This window comes from Ailuropoda melanoleuca, chromosome 11 (genome assembly GCF_002007445.2).
Source record: "Ailuropoda melanoleuca isolate Jingjing chromosome 11, ASM200744v2, whole genome shotgun sequence".
Lineage (NCBI taxonomy): Eukaryota > Metazoa > Chordata > Mammalia > Carnivora > Ursidae > Ailuropoda > Ailuropoda melanoleuca.
This window is the reverse complement of record NC_048228.1, coordinates 26,315,957-26,324,730: the sequence shown is the minus strand read 5'-3', so window position 1 is coordinate 26,324,730 and position 8,774 is coordinate 26,315,957.

Sequence of the window (8,774 nt, the reverse complement as noted above, 5' to 3'; positions counted from 1 at the left end):
GATCTGGTTTCACCTTCCAAATCGAGTGACTCGTTAATGATTGTGAAGGCAATACTGATGTACTGGGTCAAGCTGACCTGCTTCTATCTGTAAATCTGTTCTGATACTATGATCTTCCAGAATTGCATGTACTATGGTTACGGAAGGTGTCTGGAAAGATGTCAGATGGAGCCTGAGTTTCAAGGAAGCTGGTTGTTTTCCCTCAGTTCCTAACACCCATTCTGAACCATGCGAGGAGGAATACTGTATATTTAAATGCATCTGTTGTACAACTGCTGAGTTCAGAGTACTCTAGCAAGGGGTGGGTAATCACACAGATGGTGTGCTTCACAACCAAAACCGCTCGCTGGGAGATGCCACATTCGCAGAGAACATGTAAATACTTGGCACAGTTGTGAGAGTTTTCAGAGGTGTTACATTCATTTAGAGAGTTACAGCTTTGGTGGTGACAGCTTCTCATTTTGGGCTAGCAGGATTAATTCTTCCTTCCTTATTTTTATTCTTGACATTCCAGAAATTGCCACAATTTCCTGATCTAACTAGAGTTGGGAAAGAGTTGTGTTTTCTTATTTTCCTTATTTTCTTCCTTAAAGAGGGTTCCTATACCAACAAGAATGTGATGCACAGGAGCTGGCTGACCAGGAGAGCACTGGCTTCATGGCCCACCAGGGAGTCTTCAGGCCTATATTCGGGCGCCTTCCCACATTTCAATAAATGCCACCCGCGGCCCACCGCATCGTTCTGGTTTTCTTTTACTCCAAAAGTACTAGAAAAAGCATTTTTTAAATCTGTATTTTCTATGAACATTCACCTGCCCATCCACTTACTTATTAAATATATCACTGAAAGCTCGCTGAGCGTAAAATAGAATTGGTCTCTAGGTCCCTCTGCATAAGCTTCCCTGGCAAAGTAAGAAAGTCGGGGAGGGGCCACAGCTGAGAAGATCTGGAAAAGACGAGGAGGGGAGCATACCTGAAGAATGGTGAGAAGATGAAAGAGACAATAGTAAGTGGCATTGGTGTCTGTGAGAACTGACGATGAGGTATGACAAGCTATAGGTCAAGTTCAGGACCTTCTCCACAGATACCATGTATCAGAGCACGCAACCCATGTGGCCTGTGGCCCGTGTGGTTACACATCTGGCTGTTTAAAGGGGCAACACAGGGCTGCACGCTAAGGGAAGGTTCAAATGACACAGGAGCTCCCCTAGAGGAATTCACCGTCCAGACAAGGATGAACACCAGTAAACGTAGTATACCAGCATTCTAAAAAGAGCCAAAGATTGGGTCATTTCTAGTTTCATGGGGGAAATAGCACAGAATGTGGGTCTCACAGAATGAGTAGGTATGTGACAGCCCAGAGGAAAGAGGGTAGAAGAGAAGAGCGCAGAGTTTCAAATGTCTGTTCCTCCTGATTCTGTGGTACATAGAACAGTGGCTGGTACGTAAGAGTTATCATTTACTGAATGAATAGATGAATGACTATCAAAGAAGGTTGCATGCAACTTTTAAAAATAAGATTCAGACTTTAAGGACCCCATACGCAAACTTGCAACATCATGCAACAGACTACATTAAAATAGAAAATATGTAGAAAGATCGTTTATAAGACAAAAGAATAATGGAAAATGAGAAAGAAAATTAAGGGGTGAGCTTAGAAAGCCAAAGAGAAAACAAGGGTAGGAAAATAGTGTCGGCCAGAAAAGAAGCTTGCCATCATCAGATTAGTTTGTCAAAGCCATTTAAAATTTCTATGTATATATTTCCTATAGAAAATTTATAAAAATAAAGCAAAACAAAAAACACTCCTGATTCTAACATCTAGAAAGACTCGCTTATCCAGACACAACCACTATTAACCCCCATTGTACATATTTTAAAACAAATGCACTAATATTTAAATAAATATTAAAAAGTCTGATACTCTATGTTTTCTTCTCCTAACTATTGTATTGCAGAGAAGGAGATACCGAGAAAGTGAAAAGTATCAGAAATAATCCTCATCTGATTTAGCACAATTTTCTGAGATGTCTAAGAAAGTGGGAAACTTCTAGAAGTAACTTCTAGGTAGTTCTCCTGAAATATTTTAAGAGCCACATTCGTTACTTCACTAACAGTGACTTGAAGCAATGAAAACATGTAGTTAATTGTTGGCAAAGAGCTGGGGGTAGGCAGGAGCTCAGGGGCATCGTCAAAGTCTCCGTCTCCTCCTCTCTGCCCCCTTGCCCCACACACAGCATGTCGCCCTACTCCTTCGGGGCACCACGATGGCTGTCCCAGCTCATCTCCATGTTCACGTGGCGGCAGGAAAACAGGAAGGGTATGCGCGCTAGCTTTGTCTGTCCCTTCGATCAGAAAGGCCAAAGATCTCTCTCCACGTTAGTGTGGCCGGCATCCCTACTTCTGATTGATCAGAGTTGGGTCACACGGCTGGCAACTTTGAGAACACAATTAAGACTGCCTTTAATACACGTAGTGTCATTGGAGCCAAAGACATGGTGATACCAAACAGATGTGCGGTTCTGTCATCAAGGAAGGAAGAGACAGGATATAAGCGATCAGCTTGCCTGCCATACACACACTAACAACTAGGGGCTGGTCCGTGAAACCCTCCTCACAACCTCACGGGTACGTCTCAGACTCTTGCCACGTCAGGCGAGGTCCGTGCTCCAGCTCTAGAAGCCATTTGCCTGATCACTGAAATGCACGGTAGCCTCTCTACTCTCCGACACGATTTCATCCGTGCGTCTCCCTGGCAGGACCGCACAGGTCAGCATTCAGTTACACTATCAGTGTTCACTGCTCTGTATGGCTCTCTTAGGGCTTCTCTTATTCTCTGTGGCAGGCCACCCAGGAGCCAAATATGGCCTATTTATTTGTGTAGTTTTATTAAATGCAGACATGCTTGTTTACTCACTGTCTATGGCTGCTTTTGCATTTACCGGGACCGAAATCATATGAACTTCATTTCAAACATATTTACTATCCATCCCTTTATAAAGAGAAATTTGTCACCCTGTGGTCTACAGGCCTGTAAGTTTCTCAAAGGCAAGGTCACACCCTGCATCTCGGTGAGCACAGCTCTAGACACAGGGACTGCTCAGCAAATACCTTCTGTCGGATGGAAACGAAAATCAAAGGAGAGCTAAACTCTAATAGTTAAACTCTGACATAAGTGTCACATATTTGGTGCTTCATTAATGTTTGGTGAATTAATCCAGGAATTAACTAAGTAATTGACTAAGGCAAAACGCTTTAGTACTTAAGAGTGTGGGCTCTGGCTGCAGACTTCCTGTATTTAAATGCTGTGTGTCCTAGACAACAAACTTAACTTGTCTATTTCCTCTTGCATAAAATAGAAGTAATAGGATTCAATTGCTTGTAAAGTGCTTAGAACAATACCTATCACATAATAAGTTCTCAAAAAAATTGATTAGTAATGCTGTGAGGGGAGTCCTTTAAAATATAGAGTGTCATTTTCATACTTTGTGGTAGATCTTCAAACCTGTTTCATAAAAAAGACGGAGACGGGATTAAGATGGGATCAAGACGGAATCCAGCTTTTCCTGGCACCCTAAACCAAGTCTGAATCAAAAGGAAGTCGGAGGTAGGTGTTGCAGGGACCTCCAGGAAGTATTTGCTGGTGGCAGGGTCAGAGAATGAACTCCCACATGCTGGGGCGGGGGGTGGGGGGTGACCAAAAAGTCACAAGCACGTCAACACAAAAGGACTGAAGTTTGCTTCTGCTGATGAGAAGCGTCCTCGCCACACACATGAGGTGAATGGCAGGAGAGCGCTTTCATTGAACTGCCAGCTAATGAAGTGGTGAGAAATTAGCAGGCCCTGCGATTTACACGCTAATTCTCCCTGATGCCACCTGGGGGCTTCCTGCAGGCAGAGGCACAGAGGAGTGGAAATGGTGTCCTCCATCCAGCAGCCAGCCTGCAGGGCTATTCTCTCTGTGCCAAGCAGCACAGCAGCCCAGCTTGTTCCCGTCCACTATTCAGCAAGCACTTGGCAGACGTCCCTCAGAGCAGGGGCAAGCCTCAGCTATAAGAGCACAATGAAGACAATGAAAGGAATTTTAAAAGGCTTCCACCTATTTTGCACTTTCTGTATGCTCTCTAAAAGTTGACTCAGCAGGCAACCCTCTATCTCTTCTGCAATCCTGCCAACCCCTCCCTCGCCGCAAGAATACGCCCGTGGAAATGGTCACCGTAATCAATGCACTCCGGGAAACACAACTCAGAAATACGATTCGTGAGACCCAGCATCCAGAAGGTGTTCTCACTGCACTTATCATCATTACATTGATGATAAAGAGAGGAGTTTCTTTTTGTAAAGCTGCACCATGTATTCCTCTAACAGGACTGCAGCTCTGCCCACCTGCCTGATCCCTAGACTCTCCTGTTATGAAAGAAGTAACAGTTCTCACCCCAAAAACACACGCCAGGAGAAAGCAGGAAAGGACTGTCTTCGTCTACTGGCATCTTTCAGGCAAGCGGCCAAGTCAGAACTGGGGAAACAGTGTGTGATTGTGTATAGAACAGCCTTCCGTATTATAATCATATATTTCCTTGGACATCCTCTGACTGTCCAATGAATAACGCTGCAGTTTAGCTTCCCCTGGTAAGCTAGGCCTGATTTTAAGACCATTAGGAAGGGGGAAAAATGCTACAGTCTTCCTGGTTTCTCTGGGGTCACGGTGTAATTGTGCGGCAGGAGCAACAAGGCCCTAGAGATGGTGTGACAGTCACTTCTCATTACCTCCCACTTGGTTCATTACATCTGTAGACAGCGATTGCCCATGTGTGGATACTTCCATTACACAGAAGGATGTCATGTGCTGTAGACCTCAAATGGCTTTCAAAAGGGGAGATGGCCGTTTATTCCAGGCACATACCTATCTTGTGTCCAGGGCCGTGCCAAAGGAATAGAAAGTGACATGAGGCATAGATTAGAGCTGATCAATACAGAGGAACAGGCCCGTAGGTGCTTATACCCAGGACATATGAATGCACGTGCATCCCACGAACGTGTAATGCAGCACACGGAACAGAACGCTCACTTCCTAATCTACAAATTTTACTCTAACAAACAGACCCAACTCACTCAGGTGTGTGTACATAAGCTATTTTGTGGGCCCTCTGAACTGGCATTACTCCTCTGTCATACATTGTGTGTGTGTGTGTGTGTGTGTGTGTGTGTGTGTGTGTGTGTGAGAGAGAGAGAGAGAGAGAGACAGAGAGAAATTTTTCATTTGCAAGGGTGAGTCCTAGGAACAATGAAATGCAGATATATTATTTCATACTTTTTCTCAGGGGTATAAAAAGCCCCAATTAGATTACAAACTAAGGAGAATTAACGAACAAGACAATTATAGAGAATTATAGATGGTTAGAATCAGGAATGAATCTTAGGTATTCTCTATTATAGCAAGGCTCAGACTTTTTCTTTAGAACAAAACCAAACCACCTCTCCCTAAAAGGTAACAAAAGGAACCTAAAAAGATACCCACAATGAAATAAAGCTGGGGTGCTACATACTATATCCTACTACTGGGAATTCACAATGATGTCAACTTATTAAAGGTTCTGAGAATTCCTGTTACAAAAAAAAAAAAAATTTAACTCAGAGTTTCCATTACTCGTTCAAGGAACACTTTTGTTTACATGGCGGTCTCCTCACTACCCTACAGACTAATTGTACTACAGGAAGAGATCTTGCTGTACAGCCCGTCACCTTCTGTAGACCTATGTACTAACAATTCACAGATTTTAGCATTCATTCGACTCACCTGAGGTTCTAATGGTAATCCCTCATGGAGATTATTCAACAAACTAGGTAAGACTTGGGAACCTTAATATTAATCAGGCAATTCTAATGCAGAGGGCCTCATACCCGACTTTGGGAAGTACCAAACCACACACGTGCTCTGTCTGAATTCATCAGGGATTGAACTACACGTTAACACGAGAATTTGACAGTCAATAGGCTGGATGTCTGCAGCTTTGACTCTGAAAGTTGGCCAAGTTCATCATGAATTACAAGAGTTTCTGAATATGAAAATGAATGCTTGCCTCTATAAATTGACCACAACTGACGGCTCACCTTTATAGATGGCTTTAATGGTGTATTCTTTTCACTTTCCGACTCATCTATTCATGAGATTCACTAATCGACTTTTATTAATTTATTCATTCAACAATTACTTACAGAGCATTCTCTATGTATCAGGCACTGGATGGAACACTAGGGATATTAGTGACAAAAGGAGACAAAAATCTTTGCCCTTGTAGGCCAACATCTTAGCAAAAGAGACACAGACAACAAAACATCAACATAATAAGTAAATGACGTAGAGTCAGAAAGTGGTGGGTGCTACGGGAGAACAGGCTGAGAGAGCTCAGGAGTACAGGTGGGCAGGGGGCTGGGACCAGGACAATGGGGCCAGGACAATGAAAAACGACACTTGGGCAAAGTCTTGAAGGAAGTAAGGGAGGCGGCCTTTCAGGGATCTAGAATAAGGCCCAGGCCTAAAGAACAGCCAAGGGTCACAGAAAAGAAGAAGGAGGGTGCATGGGGAGAGAATGGGGATTGGAGGATAGGCACCGCAGAGAGCAGATCACCTGGGTCAGGGTTTTGACTTGGACTCTGAGCGGAAGGAGAATCCATGGCAACACGTTGAGCAGAGAAATGAGATTATTTGTGTCCTTTTTAAAGGTGCTGTATGTATTCGACAGGATTCACAGGGAGTGGGTTTCTAGTGCTATGCCAGGCACTGAGCTTACCACGCCATTTGCAAAGATGAATGGACAGCCCCTGCTCTCAGACTGCTCCTAGTCTCTGGGCCCACCTCAGGAACCGCTTGTTGCAGTCAACATGTGCACATTTAAAACCTAGTATCTTTACCCCTTGCAGAACTAGCCCTCTGCTCGGTGTTTGGCTCCGGGATCTCGGCTTCTGCGCGCTCCCCTGTCCTGGGCCAGAGCAGGAAGAGCTCGGTCAGATCAGTGCGGAGGCATGGGTGCTCAGCCCTGCCCTGAACACACTGTGTGGCCTTTGACCAGACATTAATCCCCCCTTTTCTTGGCTTTTCCATCTGTTGACACAATTTTCTGCAGAAGTATATTTGTGAGGTCTGATGAGATAGCCAGCACTGAGAGCTTTCATATGTAGTGGAAAACTGGCAATTTTAATTTTCCCTCAAATTATCATACTCTAAAATAAATAGAGAGTCGAGGAGATTCTCCAGCTATTCGTTCTGGCAGCACCGCCTCAGCTGAAGACCGTCTACAAGTTGGCAGGCCAGAAGCGAGGAGAGACTTCGTTCCTGGAGATAAAACCTGCTCGTTATCAACGACCGAAATTCTGAGAGAGGGTCTTCTGGGGAAGAGCCATTTGTAGCAACAACCTCTTTTTAGAATTTTAACTTGCTTCCCTCCTGCTAGCTAACTCCTTTCTGTTGGGGAAGGATGTGAAAAGTCTCACTTAATTTCAGCCTCAAACATAATTCCAAACGATCAGACTTGCTCACCTCACCTGTCAGTCATCAATAGACAGGTCAGAGACGAAACCTCCATTCCGAGGAGCTGGAAAGTGAAAGGACAGGTTTCAAGAAAGCTGGAAGAATTCGCACGATGGCTGTGTTTGCCGTAAGTATGCATATGCAGCCGTTATGAACAGCAACATGGTTTTTAATCAAATGCTCATGATGGAACCTCCCTGAAATCAGGGAGACTCAGGGATTTGGCAGGCGACTGGGGAAAGAGGCGCTCCACACAATGCTGCTGCACACCGCACTCTGCCTTGGAGCTGAGCTGCTCCAGATGTTCTTCTGTCTTCTTTTAATAGTTTCCCTAAATACAATGTCTGAGTAGCAGCCAAGGCAGCGAAATATACAACATACGAATTAATAGCAAGATGCTTAGCTAAGCAGTTCTGTCTCTGAGTATGTAATTATGTTTTTAGAGCTTAATTTTTTTTTTCTTTGACCTTTCCTCTGTCAGATTTTACTAAAGGAATAGGGAGTGTTAGGAGCCCATAAAATCTTATGTAGCTGTAGCAGGATTACTCTCACTCAGGCAGTAAGAAATGAGCTCTATTGCTTACTCTTAACCATACTGGTTACATTGGTTATATCAGTTATGAGTTCATAACAAAACAAGTCATCCAGGGAATGAGAACCGCAACTCACAAAGGACAACGATAAGTGTAAAGCGTCTTCTCGCCATCACTGACCATCTTAATTTTAAAAATTAAAAGTCAAATTAGGGGGCGCCTGGGTGGCACAGTCATTAAGCGTCTGCCTTCGGCTCAGGGCGTGATCCGTGTTCTGGGATCGAGTCCCACGTCAGGCTCCTCTGCTATGAGCCTGCTTCTTCCTCTCCCACTCCCCCTGCTCGTGTTTCCTCTCTCGCTGGCTGTCTCTCTCTCTGTCGAATGAATAAATAAAATCTTTCAAAAAAATGGAAAAAAAAAGTCACATTAGTTCTTCTTGCCTGTTCAGAGATTCTTAAACTTCATATTATCAGCAAAACACGCTGCCAGACCTGCTGTGCTGATCCCCAGCCCCGATCAGTCCAACTGCTAACTTGCTCAGCTCCTGCTTCCAGGCAGCAGAGCACGGATAAGGAAAAATCCCATAAGTCTGTGTGCTGGCACAGCCCCAAATCTATGTTCTCCAACATTAGCTGAGCCCTCCGTGCTACTGGCAGTCCTTTCATTTGTCCCCACTCAGCTCCGTTTCAGATTTCCCCTACAGCTGTTCCGAAT